Raw genomic sequence first — 20,835 nt, 5'->3', positions numbered from 1 at the left:
ATTTCGGGTAATTTATTATGCAACAATAGGACACTAATATATTCAGGAATAAAATTAACACGTCAACATATATATTGTATTGTGTAGTTGATACACAATTGCTTGAAGCAAACCTAAGTCTAGTATCTAAGTTAATGGAGAGCCAAAGCAGAGAGAGACACCACCATTTACAAGAAATAGTAACCAGACAATAAATACGACTCAATTGTTTATGAGAATCATTGCTTTCCTTCACTTTGGAGTCAGAAGAAATGTTTCCCGTTAGTCCTCTTAAGGTGATCCCTGGTGATGTCTTTAATATCATCACTACAATGAATAAATAGTGATCCATAGGTTCACTCTCAATATACAGCATCTCTCAATATATGTCAGTGACAGAGTGCTGAAGCTTTGTTTGTGAGTATTTTTACAAGAGGCAACAAAAACAGTGTAAAACAAACGTTATTTTGGTGATCAGGATTGACCTTAGGAGAAAATTTAGAACGTGCAGATAAATGTATGAATTCTAGCTCTATTCTTAATAAGAATTGAAGAGTGTAAACTTCAAGGTTGTAATCAAAGGCAAGAACCAAAAGTAAAGATATTTTGTTTTGCAATTTTAGTGTTTTTAAAAAATTTATTTTACTGAAATATAGTTGATTTACAATGTTGTGTTAGTTTCTGGTGTACAGCAAAGTGATTCAGTTTTTTATATATATATTTTATATATAATATATATTTATATATATTATACATTCTTTTTCATATTCTTTTCCATTATGGTTTATTACAGGATAATGAATATAGTTCCCTGTGCTATACAGTAGGACCTTGTTGTTTATCCATTCCATATATAATAGTTTGCATCTGCTAATCCCAAACTCCCAATCCCTCCTTCCCCCACCTCCCCTCCCCCTTGGCAACCACAGGTCTGTTCTCTATATCTGTGAGTCTGTTTCTGTTTTGTAGATAAGTTCATTTGTGTCATATTTTAGATTCCACATATAAGTGATATCATATGGTATTTGTCTGTCTCTTTCTGACTTACTTCACTTACTATGATCATCTCTAGATCCATCCATGTCATGTTGCAATTTTAAAAGAGATCCATAAATTTAAAAGAAATCTATAAGGCAGAGGGTAAAATCAAGGTCCTTTTATTAAAACTAAGTACGATAGTCAGTGCTTTTGTAGTACCAATGTAGACAAGCTACATTAGAAAGTAGTTTTTGAAAGGGAGGGTAAAACAAGTAGTCTCATCCCTTCAGCAGCTGTTCCAGCCAATGTCAACAACTAGTTGTGACATGTAAGCCTGTCAGTGCAATAGCTCATAGATGGCTACCAAAGCTTTCTGGTCCTCAGAGTCTCAGTTGTAGTAAGTTCCTCTCCTTGAAACTGCTCATTTCATCCTGAACTGGGAAATAACTGTACTAGGTATTCTGAAATGGACAGCATGTGTTTTCCTTTGCTCACTAGTAGCATATATATCCTCAGAAGGACAATTTATACTTTCTTCAAACAAACAGGATCCCTTATTCCATGTGTTATTCGGTAATAATTTTTTGATTAAGAAGTTTTATTAACTTGACTCTTTTTCCTTTTAATCCCCTTTAATTTTCTGCAAATATTATTTCTGTCATACCTATCTCCTTGATATAATTGATCTCCTGGAGTACTTTTAAAACAAACTTTCTATTTATTTATGTGGCCTTCTAACAGAGCAGAAACCTCATTTTCTGCTCTGCCTTTTCCCCAATTTGACCAAAGGAACATGAAATCGTGGGGATTTTTGAAGGGAGATTTGTCAGTCTTTTCTTATTTACTTCGACTGTGAGATGTAAATTGAATTTGGGGCCTTTTCTTCAAGAATACATTATTTACTATCAAATAAGTTTATGTTAGTGGATCAGACATAGATAAGGTATTTCTATGATAACCTTGTAAGGTGGGTTAGAGTGCTCTGGGTTCTAGAATAATGGCTTGCTTTCTTGCGTGTGCAAACGTGGCTTTTGTTTCTGACTGTCTCATTTGAACACCCTTGGTCTGCTGGAGAGTCAGTGTCTTCTTTTGTAAAACCGAATAGTCTGAGGACAGCTGAACTACTTATTGCTGCCATTATAACAGGCACAGCAGATGATCACATGATTGCCTCAGCGATTGTGTTCATTATTGATTGCGAATAGAGTGTACGAGAACCAATTAATAGTGTTGTGCCTGCTTCCTTCCTTGCTGAACTCATGTGACTTTACTCGATGGTAATTGTGGCATGCCGGAGTTTGAGGAATGATCAAAACCTAAAAGAAAAATGAGAAGATAATGAAAACCATTTTAAAATATGAATGTGGCATATGTTAATATAAACCCATCATCCAGATTTCTTAATGGACTCGTTCAGTATTTAGATAATTCCAGGGAGACATGGAAATGGTGAGGCCATCTGATATTACCTCAGATGCATTAAAAAGCATTCATATGTGTGGAATAAAGGATTATCCAAAATTAAAATTCAGCTGCAGTTACAGAATGAACATACCACCTCCTATATCTCATCACTGTTATGTTTTTTTTTTAATGGGACTTCTTTATTTAGTGATTAATCAGGGATATTCAGCAATTTGCAGGGGGGCTCCTCATTATTACTGTGAATTAACAAAATGGTTCTGTTGTCCTTAGTAATTAGTTTGAGTAGGAAATGAGGAAAAGACAACACACTCTAGGGGCTTCTCAGTACTACCTTTATCTTTCTTTAATGTTTGTTAGCTAAATATGGAATTTTAATTTCCTCCCTAATTATCAAGGAGTCTTTGGCTAAATGGGCATACCCCCCAGGCACCACTGCTTATTTTCACCTTACTTTTTTGAAATGTTGTATTTATAAACTTGCACAGTAGTCCACAAGCATTTCTATGGGAAAAAAGAAAAAAACTCACCAATATTAAATAGCATCTGAGGGTTTTAAGCCTTCTCCTGGGCATCTTCAATGATGTTGTCTCATTTGATCCTCCCAGTAGCACTTCAAAAAAAGCTATGAGGGAATGTACTTTGCAAGAAGGAAACAGACTCATTGCTGAAGTTGTTACTTCCTCAGCATCCCATGTCTAGGTGGGTAAACTGAGATTCAAACTTAGGTCTGGGTGTCAAGCCCACGGTTGTGACAAAGCAGCGCATTCTTTCATTTATCCTGAATTGGCGTAGATTTAGCCATCTCATCACCGTTTCTTCTCCATTTTACCACTCAGCAAATGATACTTAGTAGTTTTCCTACCTTTACCTTGTCATGGAAGATCAGAGATATTCAAGCTCATGTGCAGATTTATTTTCCCTAGACTTTGCAGATTCTATGGAAGTTAATTCTGTAGTAACCAAAATTCTTCTTATGCTAATATCAATGGGCATTTTCAGCCCTAGCAGAAAATCTGAAATTTGAACTAAAACTGTCCCTGCAGTGTGTGTCTACAATCCAAAGGATTCTAACAAGCTAGGGTAAAGACTTGTCATTTTGGTCAAATTCTACATTTCCAATGTAATAATAATAATAACAGTAATAATGACAGCTGTACTTTACTGATTGTGAAATATAGTCTAGGCTTTCATCCACACAGAAATGTTGCTGAGTAGGTTATGATTATCCAAGTTTTTGAAATAAGAAAAAATATGGTATGTCATAGTTAAGAAATTCACCCAAAGTCTTACAGCTAGTAAGCGGCAGCGTTAAACTAATATTTGTCCATCATTGGTTAACATTTTATATTTTCCTGGTATTAGTTATATGTAGCCTTTTCTCCTCATATTGGCCCTTGCTATTGCATTTATTGTGTTTGTGTTAAGATTTTTTGTTTTACCAGGGGTTATCATGGTGACAGCTGAAATGATTTTGAAATCAGTAGTAATTATTTATACAAAGAGAATTTTGAAAATTCACAATCCCTCAGCAAACATCTCGCCAAGAAATTAAGATAAAGATCTTATTCCTGCTTTTCACATGAGGGAAAAATAGAGCCTTATGCATTATAATCTACCTTTCCCCATGTGGTTCTTGCCACACACCTTGAGAGAGTTACCTCTGGATGCCAAGACAAGTATTGTTCAGAAAATGCTTTACAGGTAGTGCTGTGTCTTCCACAAATCCCACAGACTAGCAGGTTGTGGTACCACTCACATGGATAACTGACTCTGAGGAGAATGATGAACTTAGATTAAAACAAATGAAAATGCCTTCTGCTGTGTGGTTAATTATTAACCTCACTATGATCAATAGTCAGAGATGGGGATCTATCTATAGCTTTAGAAAAGACCCTGATTAAGCTCAAGTGTTAATTATGACAAATCTGTAAATAGCCAAAGCTTATGCCAAATTGAAAATTACCTTTCAAGAATCTTGAAAAGAGAACATTATTATAAGTCTTATTTGATATGGCTAAAAATAATATTTTAGGTACAGAAGATACTCTTATTCAGAGGTCTTCCAAAACTTCAATTGCCCAATGCCAATTTATACATATATTTACACATTTATACAACACATATTAAGTGCATTGTTACACACACATGAAAATAGAAAGTAAAAGTTGTGAAGTAAAATATATACCTTCTGCACTTGTAATGGATTGGAAAAATTGTAAAAATCCCCTTGGAATTTTACATTACAACATGGAGTCCATTGCCTAATCCAAACTTTTGGCTCCGTAAATCAGTTCATATAACTTATACAGAGAACTTAATTAGCTATAATTTGGTATTTTTGCCCTAATCGTACCATGTTAGGTAAACTGTGTGTTCTCCTAGTAAAGTTACAAACAGGAGATAAGTCTCTCATTTTATACATTCCCTAAATAGTGATATAAACGTAATCAGAGAAGAACATTCCTATTAATACTACGTATCACCCATACAACTTCTGTTGAATGTGTATTTTGCCCTTCACAAAGAAGTTGGACAAAAGAAAGGTATTTGAATAGTATTTCTTTGCCAATTCGTATTCACCACTTCTAAATCATATTCTCTTGTTTACTGCTGCAACAATGTAAGCGGAGAGATACACGTAGGAAGCAAGGAAACTGCAAAAATCGGGAGGAAAGGAACGGAAAAAGAGAGTGGAATGAAAACAGACGAGGCCATTTGTGAGAGATATTATCTACGGTGGGGTAGGGCAAAATGGAAGCCAAATAGGTTACCAAAAGACGCAGAATGCCCCTTCCCTTCAGCAACCCTCAGTGAGCTGAGGGCTTTTTCCCAGCTGAGTGGGGAAACCAGTCATGTAAACTGCCTAATGTTCTATTGAAACCTATCTCCTGGAGGATTCTGGAACATGTCTCTATTTGAAGAGTCTAATAATTGTGACAGTGACAAATATCCCTTGCAGGACATTGAGAGGTGGTAGAAAACTGGAAATTCAGGGTTTTGTGATTCATGTACTGCAGAATATATGCCTATTGATTTTTCTTTTCTTCTAAGAAAACATCCCTTTGATACATTCTGGCTGCAAAATTGGGAAGTGTGGCTTGTCTTGTTTTGTTTTGATTTGATTTGGTTTCCCTAAAGGGAAGTGATCCATGGATTCTGTTGGGGATGGAATATCATGTGAAATGTGATATTCCTATAAATTATCTGGCCCTTAAGATTATTGGCATCCCTGACACATGAGTGATATGTAGATTCCAAGGAGGGTTTACTCTTTTCTCTCCCCCAAGTTTCAGGAGGGCAAGAATTACCAAGGGCCAGGAAGTGGTAATAATAAACTTCACTGTATTTTTAAGGTCAGTATTATTCTCGTTTTTATTAAAGGAGAATAAAGCTCATGAAAATGGTCCACATATTGATACTAGTCACATCTTGATCATCATTATCATCACATAGTTATTTCATGAGGCAGATATCTGTCTATCTATCTCTATAACCATAGATATGTGTCTCTCTGTTATTCTTAGTCCTGTTGTTAATGGTTGAAAAGAGATCAACAAAAAGGGTTTTTTTTTTGTTTTTTAAATGCAGTTTTTAATGCAGCATAAATATATTTGACAAATACTACTTTCATGTATGTGATTTCTAGCATATGAAAATCATCTTTTGTTAGCTGTTTTTAAATGTCTGTTGTCAATGTTAATTGAGATCTAAATGAGAAAATTAACCAAAAAATATCTAGAAAAGTGATCTTAAGACAAGTATTCACAGCCACTTAAATCATTACCTACATGATGAATTGCACAGAAAGAAGCAGCGGCCACTAAATGTAAAGTAAGAGGTTTCTGTAATGGTTACATTTGTATAATTCCCCTTTGACACCTATCTAATTCCTAGTGTGAAATAACTTCTGACTCTTTACTAGTTAATTTGAATATATTTTGTGGTCTATATGAAGTAAAGTCTCCTAGGAATTTATAATCCAGAAAGCGTTCTTGGTACTTTGAAATCTCTTTGGAGTGATGTATGGTTATTTCATCCAAGATTACACTCTTAACAGGAGAATGTTACCAAGTTAGCTGTGCCAGAGAGAGAATGAAAGCTAATTCAGTCAAGTGACAAGAAACTCGGAATAATTTCATTTCAATCTCAGGTCTTCTAAAATAAGTTTTAGAAAGACCTTGGAAAAATCATTTAATATCCTTTAACCTATTCATGAAATAGACTACAATCGTACTTAATTTACAGCCTAAGAATTTTGTGAGACCCAGAAATATTGTTCATCTAAATCAGGATGAAAATAAAAACTGGCTCATGTCTTATACATTAAAAAGTTAGAATTTGTTGAAAACTAAGTAGGATATTAATTTTTAAGTTTTTTTCCTTTGTATTACATGTGAATTTGTGGTTATGAAAAAGTCGTAAACTTTTAGAACTGGAAAGATTTTAGAAATAATCTATTTTACAAATGAAAGAATTAAGATCAAAACAAGTAAAATGGCATGCCCAGATCCCCACAGGGTTGAAATGTATTCTAGGTAAGGTTGTTATCTTTCTGCTAATTTGTTCTTTTTAACATTCAAATAAGATTGAAAATCATAAATCATGCATCACCATGTCTTCTCTGAGCAATCCCCTCCCCAACCTTATGATCTGGAGTTTAACATGGCAGAAGCTTCTGTGTTCTTATGTGACAATGCCTCCCTGGCACTAATTGGTTGGTCTAGGGGTGTTGATGATGATGATGATGATGATGGCAATGCTAAAACTAGCCATCACTTGTTCATTGCTTACCACAAGACATACATCTTTGAGGCCCTTAAGATGCATAAATTTGTTTAATCCTCACAGCGCTATGGGATAGCTACTATCTTATCCACATTTTCCAAATGGACAGACTGAAATAGAGGTTAAGTACTTTATCAAAGGTCACACGTCTGGCGAGGGGCAGAGCTGTAATTCAGTGTGGCTCTAGAATCTGTGCACTATATAGAACACACTAAGGGTAGTCACAGTATGAACTCCTTAGAGAATAGACCTCAGAGCAGTATTGCGAAAAATATGTAACATTCTGAAGTGCTAAGCATTTATTATTTTTCTTTTGCTTTCAATTATTTAACCAGTGTTCATGACCACCTCCTCTGTGCCAGGCTCTAGGCTCTGAGGCTTACAAGTAGGGAACAAAAAATAAACATGGGTCCCATCCCAAGAGGACTTACATTCTCATGGAGAGAAGCAGAAGGTAAAGAAACAAGTCAGTACACAATAGTTGTAAGTGCTCTGAAGGAAAGTGCGGTGTGCAGTGCCACAGAGCTGATCTTTGGGATGAAACGTGGAGGTTGAAGCTTGAATGGTGAGACAAACCAGCCACGTGAAGATTCAGGGCAGAGTGTTCTTAGCCTATGGCAAAGGCACACGGCAGAAAGGCACTTGTTGCATTGGAGGGACAGAAAGCAAGCCTCTGTAGCTGTGGATAAATGAGCTAGCTGGAAGGAGAGTCGGGGGAGTGAGTATGGAGAGGTCAGTTGGACTAACAAATTTGGATTTTATTGAAAGTCACTGGAGGGTTTGAAGTAGGGAGCAACATGATTTGATTTATGTTCTAAAACAGAGATGGACAAACATTTTCCAAAGGGCCAGACAGGAGATAGTTCAGGCTTTGTGGATTCTGTTGTGTGGACTCTATCCTACTATACTCAGTTCTGCAGGTATGGTGCTAAAGCAGCCATAGGTGATATGTATACACATGGGTAAGTCTGGGTTCCAGTAACACTTGAGGTACAAAGTAGTTTGCTGACTTGTCTTCTAAAAGATCATCCTGGCTGCTCCGTAGGTCTGATGAAGATCTGATAATTATAAAGAATCAGAATCCCCTATGTAGTTCAGGCAGGCGTATTCTCAGTGCTGGGTCATGTTCAAAGAAATGCCAATCCTATTTCAAAACATCCTTGTAAAGCAATTGTAAATCTTTGCAGCAGTGCCTCAAAAAATGCCAAGGAAGAGTTCCATTCATAATAATTAAGCCCTCCTAAAATCCTTGTGCATCATTGTTTTTCACAGAGCTGTCACCTAGATTTTTCTTCGTCTCCCCAGACTTCTCTAAACTCCCCAAATCCAGTCCACACTGACTCTGATATTTTCTCAAATCAATTCTTCAAAATCGATTACTTGCTATTGTGCCAACAGTTTTCAGTGTTCACTGACTCCACCACTTTTTAAATTATCCATAATCCTCAACATTACTTTTTCTCCTTCCACATTTTAATTTAGATTGACTATAAATCTAATTATTCCCTTGCAAACAACCTTAACTTCCTTGCCTCTCTTTGCCAATATGATTTTTACTAGCAAAATCCCAAACTTGGTTAATCCCAACTATTTGTATACTAAAAGTTGCTAGAAATGGCATACAAGCCAGCTCCCTGAGCTCAGCCTAAATCCATGACCACAAATATTATCTGACGATCTATGCACCCCTCATCCTATAGCACCTTTCTCTGTAGTTTGCTTGTTTACACTTTGAAACAGCAATTTTATGCCTTTTCCTCTCTCTGCTACCTCCAGTATCCTCCCATAGTTTAAATTATCAGATGATGACATTGCCACATATTTTATTGAGAAAATAGAAGTTCTCAGAAGAAAATGTTCTCTTTTTTCCACCATTGAGTCCATCTAAATACTTCCATCTCCACACACACGCTCTACCTTCCTTTTCTCCTGTGATAGTGGCTGAGGGTTCCAACCCCATCAAAGGCAGTTCTTTACTGGTGCTCTGGATATCATCCTTTTACCCACATATAACTACCACCACACAACTTTTTTGGGCATTTCAGTTTCACATTCTCTTCTGGATTATTATCATCAACTTTCATGGCTTAAGAAAACCATCCTTTGAGCACACTGACCTGTAACTACTGTTCTATTTCTCCTGTTCTTCATTCCACATTTTCTTTACAATCCACTCCATCTGGGCTTCTATTACCATCAATACACAGAAACTGCACCTGTCCAGGTCACCAAGGACCTTCATGTTGTGTAATCCAATGGTCACTTCTCTGACACTGTCAAACTTTCTCAGAAGAATTTGACATCATTCATCATTCCCTTCTTGAAAAGACTCTCCACAACATCACAATTCCATGGTTTCCTTTTTCTTCACTGATACCTGTGTCCTTCAACATCTAAACTGTCATGTTTTACTTCTGTGTTTGGCACCTTAATATTTGAGTCTCAGAGTTTACTGCTAGGCCCCCTACATGTCTGTATCCAAAACCTCTCCCTAGGATATTTCATTCAACATTGAGGCTTTAGCATCATTTATATGCTCATGACTCTGACATCTATATCTTCAGCTTGACCACTCCAGACTCATGTGATCACCTGCCTATTTGACATTGCCACCTAGATGTCTAATAGGGAGCTCAAATTTATCATGGCCAAAAGGAAACTCTTACTGATTCTTTTATCCCCAAATTTATTTCTCCTCCTATCTTTTCATCCATCCAGTTGCTCAAGGCTAAAACCTAGAAACTATCCTTGATACTTCTTTTACTCTCAGTTTCCATATATCCAATACAATACTGAGTTTTGTCAATTTTATCTCCAAAATTATCTGGTATCGATCCACTTTTCTTTTCACCTATATTGTGATCTTCATATTTCTCATCACCATAATCACAGCATTGAATGCAAAAATTTCCTAATTGGTGTTCCTGTTTCTATTTTTGCCCCAATTAATAATTAAAAAAAAAAAAGATACCATGATTTTTCAGTAACCTAAAGCAGATCACATTTTATTCCTGATCAAAATCTTTCAATGGCTTCTATTACCTTTAGATTCAAATAATCAAATTGAAATTCTTCATCTTAAGAAGGTCCTTGTTTTCTTTCCATCTTCATCTCTGTTTTTCTCCTTCTCACCCACCACATTCTAGCCAACAGGTACTGACTGTTTTGTACAGTTGTCTTATTGTGTTCTTGCCAAGGCCTCTTCATGCTACCCAATCTAAAATAATTCATTCCTAGGCAATTTTTAGCATTATTACTTTGCATTACTTTTCTAGAAATCGTTGATCATACCTGAAATTATTTTGTTTGAACAAGTACACAAGAGGAGGGGCTGCATCTGTTTAGTTTAACCACTTTATCCTAGCACCTAGAACTGTCTAGCACAAAGTAGGGGCTCAGTAAATATCTGTTCAATATATGACCCCTTACTCTCTTCAATTCTTCAGCACTGTGTTTCTTATCTTTATCTTTAACCTGAACAATAAAGGCCCAGGAATTGGTCAGGCAGAGACCAAATTCTCCTCTATAGGCAGAAGATAAGCATAGCCCATGATTACATTAATATTGCACATCAGTAATTAATAATAAATCCACTTTTATTGAGTTTTCTGATGTGCTTTTGTGTATCATCTAACTTAACCTTCCAACAACCTTGGAATGTGTATTATTATAATGGAAAACTGTTTTTTTGCCTCTCTGTTATCTCCTCCTTAAGGGAGCACCCTTTCCTTATTCTGCAGTAATTCTGCAGAAACCTTATGGTTGGGTGGAATTGATCTTGCCCCGTGGACCAAATGCTGGCTGGACCCATGGCCTGGATGATCATAATTATTTTTCTTCCTGAAACCACAGTTGGTTCAGGGCTGGTCACAATGATCCAAGCATGACTAATTGTTTTGCCCTAGGAAAGTTGCTATTTTTTTCTGTATGAGTTCCAGAATTATATAAGTCCTCTCAGCTCATGGTACCAAAGAAAAAAAAAAAAGAAAGAAAGGAAGAAAAAGAAAAAAATGAGCTAGCAACTTTCCCACCATGTGTATAGGCCCTGGCTCCTGGCTGGGAATGAAGCCAACCTCAAGAAAACAGTCACAAGTGATAGAGAGGGAGAAAAAGAACCATTGTTTGAGCACATGGATACTGCTTGAGTAAGTTAGCACTTAGCATTCTTAACGCTTTTTGGTAACCTGTGGTAATAAATCCTTTTCTGCACTGAAACTAACTTGAATTGCATTTCTAAAACTTGCATCCTATAAAATCTGAACTAATTGAATTCTTTTTCTCATTTTACAATGGGATGGAGCTCAGAGATAAATTAAGAAATTTGCCAGAAAGAAAAACTTTGAGCAAGCCTCTCTGACTTCAGGTCCTGTGCTCTTACTCATTATACTATATGTCAATACATGAGTACAGGGGGGCGGAGTGAAGATGGCAGACTAGGAGGACACAGAGTTCTTGTCTCTTCACAACTAGGGCACCTACCAGGCACCCGTGGGGGACACCACAGACACCTAAGGGGACGGGAGGAACTCCCAGCGACCAGGTAGGATGTGGGGCGTGGAGGATGAAGCGGGAGGAGAAGGGGAGGGAGGACGGGACTGGCGCCTCTGAGGGGCGGCTGGGGGAGGGGAAGGGATCCCATGCCCGAAGGTGGAAAATTGGGGAACCACTGGGAGGGCAGAGGATCAAAAGGGACTGTGGCTAGGTTTCCCCTGCCCACTTGGGCCCCCAGGAACCTGCTGAGATCCCAGGCCTGATCCTCCGCCCACCTAGGCCCTCTCCAGCCGTGCGGGTCCTGAGGAAGTGGGAGGGAGGGAAGGGGGAGCAAAAGTAAAGGCCAGACCTCCGGGACTGGCACCCCTGAGGGGGGGTTGTGGGAGGGGAGGAGTTCCTACACCCAGCGGGACCCACCCACATTTAGGGGTCCAGTGGCGATGGGGAGACAGTAGGAGAGGGGCGCAAAGGAATGGAATGGGACAGGGCCAGTGCTCTCCCTGTCTACTTAGGCACCGGGAAGCCTCCTGGGCTTGTGGGCCTAATCCTCTGCCCTCGGAGCCTCCCTCCTGCCCCGCAGAGCCCAAGCCCCTTCCCTACACCCCCACCCAGGGCCCTATGTCTACACTCGGAGACCCCCTCCAGAGTGCTGGGCCTAAACCCCACCCACACACCCTCACTCAGAGCCCTACCTCCAAACTAGGAGAACTCCACACTCCAGAGGCCCTCCTTTCCACGTACTGCCTCTCCCCTTCCGAGCAGGTCCTAAGCAGAGGCCCCACCCCATCTTGAATGTTGCCCTGCCTACACCACCCCCCCCCACCCCGCTCCATGCTCAAACGTCACCCCCCACCCGCCTAGGTCCAGCCCCACCCTAAACCCAGCCCCTGTCTAAACTCCACCCCCACCTAAACTCCACCCCCATAGCCAAGACTTTTTTTTCCTCTCTTTTAGATTGGGGTTCTGTTTTACCTTGTTGATTCATTGTTGTTGATTCTTTTAGATTTTTATTTTTCCTAATAAATCTTTTATTTTTCTAATTTTATTTTATTCTTTATACTTTGTTATTGTTCTCTCCTTTTGGCTTGTCCCCACCCCCTTTTTTTCCTTTCTTTTTTCTATTGTGGTTTTATTTTACCTTGTAGCAGTTGTTTCAATTATAGCTTTATTTTCCTAATATATTTTTGATCTATCTAATTTTATTTTGTTTTTTATTCTTTGATATTGCACTGCTCCTTTTTTTCTTTTCTTTTTTTTTTAACCACACCCCGAGGCTTGCAGGATCTTGATTCCCAGGCCAGAGGTTGGGCCTGAACTCCTGAGGTGAGAGGTCTGAGTCCAAACCACTGGACTAACAGAGAACCTCAGACCCCAGGGAATATCAGTTGGAGTGAGGCCTCCTGGAGGTCCTCATCTCAGCACCAAGACCCGGCTCTATTCAACTGCCTGCAAACTCCAGTGCTGGATGTCTCAGGCCAAAAAACCAGTAAGACAGGAATACAGCACCACCCATCAAAAAAAAAACAACAAAGAAATGACAAAAAAGTATGTTACAGATGAAGGAGCAAGGTAAAAACCTACAAGACCAAATAAATGAAGACGAAATAGGCAACCTACCTGAAAAAAATTCAGAGTAATGATAGTAAGGATGATCCAAAACCGTGGAAATAGAATGGAGAAAATACAAGAAACGTTTAACAAGGACCTAGAAGAACTAAAGAGCAAACAAACAATGATGAGCAACACAATAAATGAAATTTAAAATTCTCTAGAAGGAATCAACAGCAGAACAACTGAGGCAGAAGAACGGATAAGTGACCTGGAAGACAAAAGAGTGGAAATAACTACCGCAGAGCATAATAAAGAAAAAAGAATGAAAAGAATTGAGGACAGTCTCAGAGACCTCTGGGACAGCATTAAATGCACCAACATTCGAATTATATGGGTCCCAGAAGAAGACGAGAAAAAGAAACGGTCTGAGAAAATATTTGAAGAGATTATAGTCAAAAACTTCCCTAACATGGGAAAGGAAATAGTCAATCAAGTCCAGGAAGGACAGAGAGTACCATACAGGATAAACCCAAAGAGAAACACACCGAGACATGTATCAATCAAACCATCAAAAATTAAATACAAAGGAAAAATATTAAAAGCAACAAGGGAAAAGCAACAAATAACATACAAGGGAATCCCCATAAGGTTAACAGCTGATTTTTCAGCAGAAACTCTGCAAGCCAGAAGGGAGTGGTAGGAGATATTTAAAGCAATGAAAGGGAAAAACCTACAACCAAGATTACTCTACCCAGCAAGGATCTCATTCAGATTCCATGGAGAAATTCAAACCTTTACAGACAAGCAAAAGCTAAGAGAATTCAGCACCATCAAACCAGCTTTACAACAAATGCTAAAGGAACTTCTCTAGGCAGGAAACACAAGAGAAGGAAAAGACCTACAATAACAAACCCAAAACAATTAAGAAAATGGTAATAGGAACATACATATCGATAACTAACTTAAATGTAAATGGTTTAAAGACTCCAGCCAAACGACATAAACTGGCCGAATGGAGACAAAAACAAGACCCATATATATGCTGTCTACAAGAGACCCACTTCAGACCTAGGGACACATACAGACTGAAAGTGAGGGGATGGAAAAAGCTATTCCATGCAAATGGAAATCAAAAGAAAGCGAGAGAAGCAATTCTCATATAAGCCAAAATAGGCTTAAAAATAAAGACTATTACAAGAGACAAAGAAGGCCACTACATAATGATCAAGGGATCAATCCAAGAAAAAGATATAACAATTGTAAATATTTATGCACCCAACATATGGAGCACCTTAATACATAAGGCAACTGCTAACAGCCAAAAAGGGGAAATCAACAGTAACACAATCATAATAGGGGACTTTAACACCCCACTTTCACCAATGGACAGATCATCCAAAATGAAACTAAATAAGGAAACACAAGCTTTGAATGACACATTAAACAAGATGGACTTAATTGATATTTATAGGACATTCCATCCAAAAACAACAGAATACACTTTCTTCTCAAGTGTTCATGGAACGTTCTTCAGGACAGACCATATCTTGGGTCACAAATCAAGCCTTGGTAAATTTAAGAAAATTGAAATCGTATCAAGTATCTTTTCCAACCACAACGCTATGAGACTAGATATCAATTACAGGAAAAAAATCTGTAAAAAATACAAATACATGGAGGCTAAACAATACACTACTTAATAACCAAGAGATCGCTGAAGAAATCAAAGAGGAAATCAAAAAATACCTAGAAACAAATGACAATAAAGACACAATGACCCAAAACCTATGGGATGCAGCAAAAGCAGTTCTAAGAAGGAAGTTTATAGCAATACAATCCTACCTCAAGAAACAAGGAACATCTCAAATAAACAACCAAACCTTACACCTAAAGCAATTTGAGAAAGAAGAGCAAAAAAACCCCAGCGTTAGCAGAGGGAAAGAAATCATAAAGATCAGATCAGAAATAAATGAAAAAGAAATGAAGGAAACAGTAGCAAAGATCAATAAAACTAAAAGCTGGTTCTTTGAGAAGATAAACAAAATTGATAAACCATTAGCCAGACTCATCACAAAAAAAAGGGAGAAGACTCAAATCAATAGAATTAGAAGTGAAAAAGGAGAAGTAACAACCGACACTGCAGAAATACAAAGGATCATGAGAGATTACTACAAGCAACTATATGCCAATAAAATGGACAATCTGGAAGAAATGGAAATACTTAGAAAAGCACAACCTTCTGAGACTGAACCAGGAAGAAATAGAAAATATAAACAAGCCAATCACAAGTACTGAAATTGAGACTGTGATTAAAAATCTTCCAACAAACAAAAGCCCAGGACTAGATTGCTTCACAGGCAAATTCTATCAAACATTTAGAGAAGAGGTAACACCTATCCTTCTCAAACTCTTCCAAAATATTGCAGAGGGAGGAGCACTCCCAAACTCAGTCTACGAGGCCACCATCACCCTGATACCAAAACCAGACAAAGGTGTCACAAAGAGAGAAAACTACAGGCCAATATCACTGATAAACATAGATGCAAAAATCCTCAACAAAATACTAGCAAACAGAATCCAACAGCACATTAAAAGGATCATATACCATGATCAAGTGGGATTTATCCCAGGGATGCAAGGATTCTTCAATATACGCAGATCAATCCATGTGATAAACCATATTAACAAATTGAAACAGAAAAACCATATGATCATCTCAATAGATGCAGAAAAAGCTTTTGACAAAATTCAGCACCCATTTATGATAAAAACCCTCCAGAAAGTAGGCATAGAGGGAACTTTCCTCAACATAATAAAGGCCATATATGACAAACCCACAGCCAACATCGTTCTGAATGGGGAAAAACTGAAACCATTTCCACTAAGATCAGGAAAAAGACAAGGTTGCCCACTCTCACCACTATTATTCAACATAGTTCTGGAATTTTTAGCCACAGCGATCAGAGAAGAAAAAGAAATAAAAGGAATCCAATGCGGAAAAGAAGTAAAGAAGTCACTGTTTGCAGATGACATGATACTATACATGGACAATCCAAAGATGCTACCAGAAAACTTCTAGAGCCAATCAATGAATCTGGTAAAGTAGCAGGATACAAAATTAATGCACAGAAATCTCTTGCATTCCTATACACTAATGATGAAAGAGGAATTAAGGAAACACTCCCATTTACCATTGCAACAAAAAGAATAAAATACCTAGGAATAAACTTACCTAAGGAGACAAAAGATCTGTATACAGAAAACTATGACACTGATGAAAGAAATTAAAGATGATACAAACAGATAGATATACCATGTCCTTGGTTTGGAAGATTCAACATTGTGAAAATGACTATACTACCCAAACCAATCTACAGATTCAATGCAATCCCTGTCAAACTACCAATGGCATTTTTCACAGAACTAGAACAAAACATTTCACAATTTGTATGGAAACACAAAAGACCCTGAATAGCCAAAGCAATCTTGAGAAAGAAAAACGGAGCTGTAGGAATCAGGCTCCCAGACTTCAGACTATACTACAGAGCTACAGTAATCAAGACAGTATGGTACTGACACAAAAACAGAAATATAGATCAATGGAACAGGATAGAAGGCCCAGAGATAAAGCCACACACATATGGACACCTTATTTTTGATAAAGGAGGCAAGAATATACAATGGAGAAAAGACAGCCTCTTCAATAAGTGGTGCTGGGAAAACTGGACAGCTACATGTAAAAGAATGAAATTAGAACACTCCCTAACACCATACACAAAAATAAAACTCAAAATGGTTTAAAGACCAAAATGTAAGCCAGACACTATAAAACTCTTAGAGGAAAACCTAGGCAGAACACTCTATGACATAAATCACAGCAAGATCCTTTTTGACCAACCTCCTAGAAAATGGAAATAAAACCAAAAATAAACAAATGGGACCTAATGAAACTTAAAAGCTTTTGCACAACAAAGGAAACCATAAACAAGACGAAAAGACAACCCTCAGAATGGGAGAATATATTTGCAAATGAAGCAACTGACAAAGGATTAATCTCCAAAATTTACAAGCAGCTCATGCAGCTCAATATCAATAAACAAACAACCCAATCCAAAAATGAGCAGAAGACCTAAATAGACATTTCTCCAAAGAAGATATACAGATTGCCAACAAACACTTGAAAGGATGCTCAACATCACTGATCATTAGCGAAATGCAAATCAAAACTACAATGAGGTATCACCTCACACCAGTCAGAATGGCTATCATCAAAAAAATCTACAAACATTAAATGCTGGAGAGGGTGTGGAGAAAAGGGAACTCTCTTGCACTGTTGGTGGGAATGTAAATTGATACAGCCACTATGGAGAACAGTATGGAGGTTCCTTAAAAAACTAAAAATAGAACTACCATATGACCCAGCAATCCCACTACTGGGCATATACCCTGAGAAAACCATCATTCAAAAAGAGTCATGTACCACAATGTTCATTGCAGCTCTATTTACAGTCCCCAGGACATGGAACCAACCTAAGTGTCCATCGACAGATGAATGGATAAAGAAGATATAGCACATATATACAATGGAATATTACTCAGCCATAAAAAGAAATGAAGTTGAGTTATTTGTAGTGAGGTGGATGGACCTGGAGTCTGTCACACAGAGTGAAGTAAGTCAGAAAGAGGAAAACAAATACCATAAGCTAACACATATATATATGGATTCTAAAAAAAGAATGGTTCTGATGAACCTAGGGGCAGGACAGGACAGGACAGGAATAAAGACACAGACATAGAGAATGGACTTGAGGACACGGGGAGGGGGAAGGGTAAGCTGGGACAAAATGAGAGAGTAACATTGACATATATACACTACCAAATGTAAAATAGATAGCTAGTGGGAAGCAGCCACATAGCACAGGGAGATCAGCTCGTGCTTTGTGACCACCTAGAGGGGTGGGATAGGGAGGGAGGGAGGGAGACGCAAGAGGGAGAGGATATGGGGATATATGTATATGCATAGCTGATTCACTTTGTTATACAGCAGAAACTAACACAACATTGTGAAGCAGTTATACTCCAATAAAGATGTTAAAAATAAACAAATCAGTACACTCAGGAAATCTTCATGGATTACACCCTGAAATTTTATCTTCATGAAATACTCCTTCAAAATTCTTTTCTAATGGTAGATAGAGTAGATCTGATATGGACTAGCATTACAATTGTTTTGGTGATTTTTGGAATTTTTTCTCTAAGTCAAATTTTTGTATTTTATTTTTCCTTTTGTGTATATCCAAGTTTCCACACAGGAAGAAACATATTACATTAGCATAATCCTTTGAATTTTATATTTGATTTTTATTCTGGTTTTCTCAGAACTCATTATTTAGTAACTGGAATGAATCTCAACTGAGTGGTGGAATTGAAAGCAATTGAAAATTATGTAGAATTACATAGATGTCAAGAGAAAGGTTCATAACATTAAGAAATTGATATAATTGAAGTAAATGTGTAAAATTGATTACTTTACCAAGTGAGTGTACAATCTTTTAGGAAAATGTAAAAAATCATCCTCTCCTATATTGGTTGCATTTCGAATTACACAGAATTAACATGAAAGGCTAATGGACTAATAGGCAGAAAAAATGAAAGATACATTCTCATTTCACACTAATGGTAAGTATTTCAGAATGCACACATAAGCAAACTCCACATTAGCAAATGCAGGAATGAGAATGAACAAACTACATTATTCTTTGACTTGTAGGGAAGGTTGATAGATTTCAAAGGTTATGAGAGCCGCATTGCAGCACATTAGCGGCCTCATCATGTATCATTTTGTTTTTTATAGATGGTTATACTGTCCTTTCCATTAATGAAATCAGAAAATGTAATCATCTTAGACTCTTCCTTCTTTTCAGTTCACCTTCCCTGTCATTACCACTTCAACTTAGCCCTTCTGTCTTACTGCTTCCTTTTTTTCAGCTTTATTGAGATACAGTTGACAAAATGTAAGATATTTGAAGTGTACTCTGTGATGATTTGATACACATTGTGAAAGGGTTTCCCCCATCAGGTTAATTAACACAAACATCACCTCACTTATTTACCCTGTCCCTCCTTTTTTGGTGAGAACATTTAATTTCCACCCTCTTAGCAAATTTCAATTATACAATAGAGTGTTATCAACAGTAGTTGTCATATTTTATATATTAGATCCTCAGACCTGTTTCATCTTATAATTGAAAGTTTGCAGCCTTTTACCAACCTATCCCTATTTCCCTCACCCCCTATTGAGTCTTAACTGGCCACTGCCCTTTGTTCTGCATCTCCTGCTTGCTCCATCACTGTGTCTCATCTTTTTATTAGGCTTTAATAGGCTCTATTACAGTCCAGCCTCCATATAGCTAAGTGATTATGTAAAAGCACGGAATTGACCATGTCATGGTTTTGTTTAATACTCTTGAAATTCCTATTACTTGAAACAAAGTTTAAAAATAGGGTCATCCAAAAGTATCTTTTTGTTAGGCACCTTATTTGTAGAAGGAATACAAAGTGGAATAAGATGAGAGCCTTCCCCTAAAGGAATATGAATACAGATATGTGACTGGGGAGGTGGGGAGTCAGCCCAAAACAGATCATTTCAATATAACGTGGAAAGTGTACCATAGAGGGAACCCAGAGTGTCATGGAGCTCAGTGGAGCCTGACTTAGCATAGTCTAGGTTTTCAGGAAGGTTTCCTGGTGGGATGATGCCTGAGCTGAGGCTTAATAAGTCATCCAGGCTCAGAAGGAAGGGAAACATAGATGATTATCCAGGCAGACATAGGAGCAGGAGAAAATGTATCAAACCGTGTAACATGGCATTTCTCTATAACTGCAAACAGTTTAGAATTATGAAAACATAAACTATGAGGTAGGAAGTAGAGGTTCAGAAGGATAGAAAAGGAGGTAAAAATGAGCTATCATGAATATCACATGCAAGTTACAGCCATTCAATAACCGTTGATTGAGTGGTTATTCAATGTATGCCAGACACTCTGCTGTGGATACAGAGTAAGCCTGAGAAACGCTGTCTCAGCTCTCTTGAAGCTCACACTCTACATGTTAAAGAGTCAAATAAAAAAAAAAAAATGAGTGTAAGCTCTGATGACTACTATGCAGGTAAACACAAATTGCTGATATTAAAAAGTGAGAGGATGGACATACTTGAAATGTGATGGCCAGGAATGGCCTTTCTGATCAGGTCTCATTTAAATATGAGAAGGAACTAACACATACAAAGTTGGAGAAAAGAGTCCCATTGCAAAGGACCTGAGGTAGGAAAGAAAGAGCTTGGCTTCTTTGAAGAACTGAAGAAATACGAACATGGCTATAGCAAGCAAGGGTGGCAGGGTGGCTAAAAATGAGATTGATGAGATAGGGAGGAACCTCTCTTGCAAGGTGCTGTAGGTCTTGGTGAATTATATGAATTTTATAATTATAATGGGAAAACTTTTGATAGTCTTAAGCAAGCAAGAATATAGCATGAAATGGAGTTTGGCTGTATCTCTGAGTAATGGGAAACCAATAAAAGATTTTAACTAGGGAAACTTAGAGTCATGTTTAAGATGACTCATTGTA

At 37.7% G+C, this 20,835-nt stretch overlaps 1 protein-coding gene across 5 annotated transcripts in view; it reads left to right on the top strand.

The window, feature by feature from the left end:
- Positions 1-20,835, top strand: part of LOC309619762 (uncharacterized protein) — a 434,282-nt gene that overhangs the window by 297,089 nt on the left and 116,358 nt on the right. The gene's annotated exons all lie outside the window — the stretch shown is intronic.

The sequence above is a fragment of the Balaenoptera borealis genome (genome assembly GCF_965194805.1).
Source record: "Balaenoptera borealis genome assembly, chromosome: 21".
Lineage (NCBI taxonomy): Eukaryota > Metazoa > Chordata > Mammalia > Artiodactyla > Balaenopteridae > Balaenoptera > Balaenoptera borealis.
Note: the sequence above shows the minus strand (reverse complement) of the source record. Positions and strands in the feature narration are given on the sequence as shown.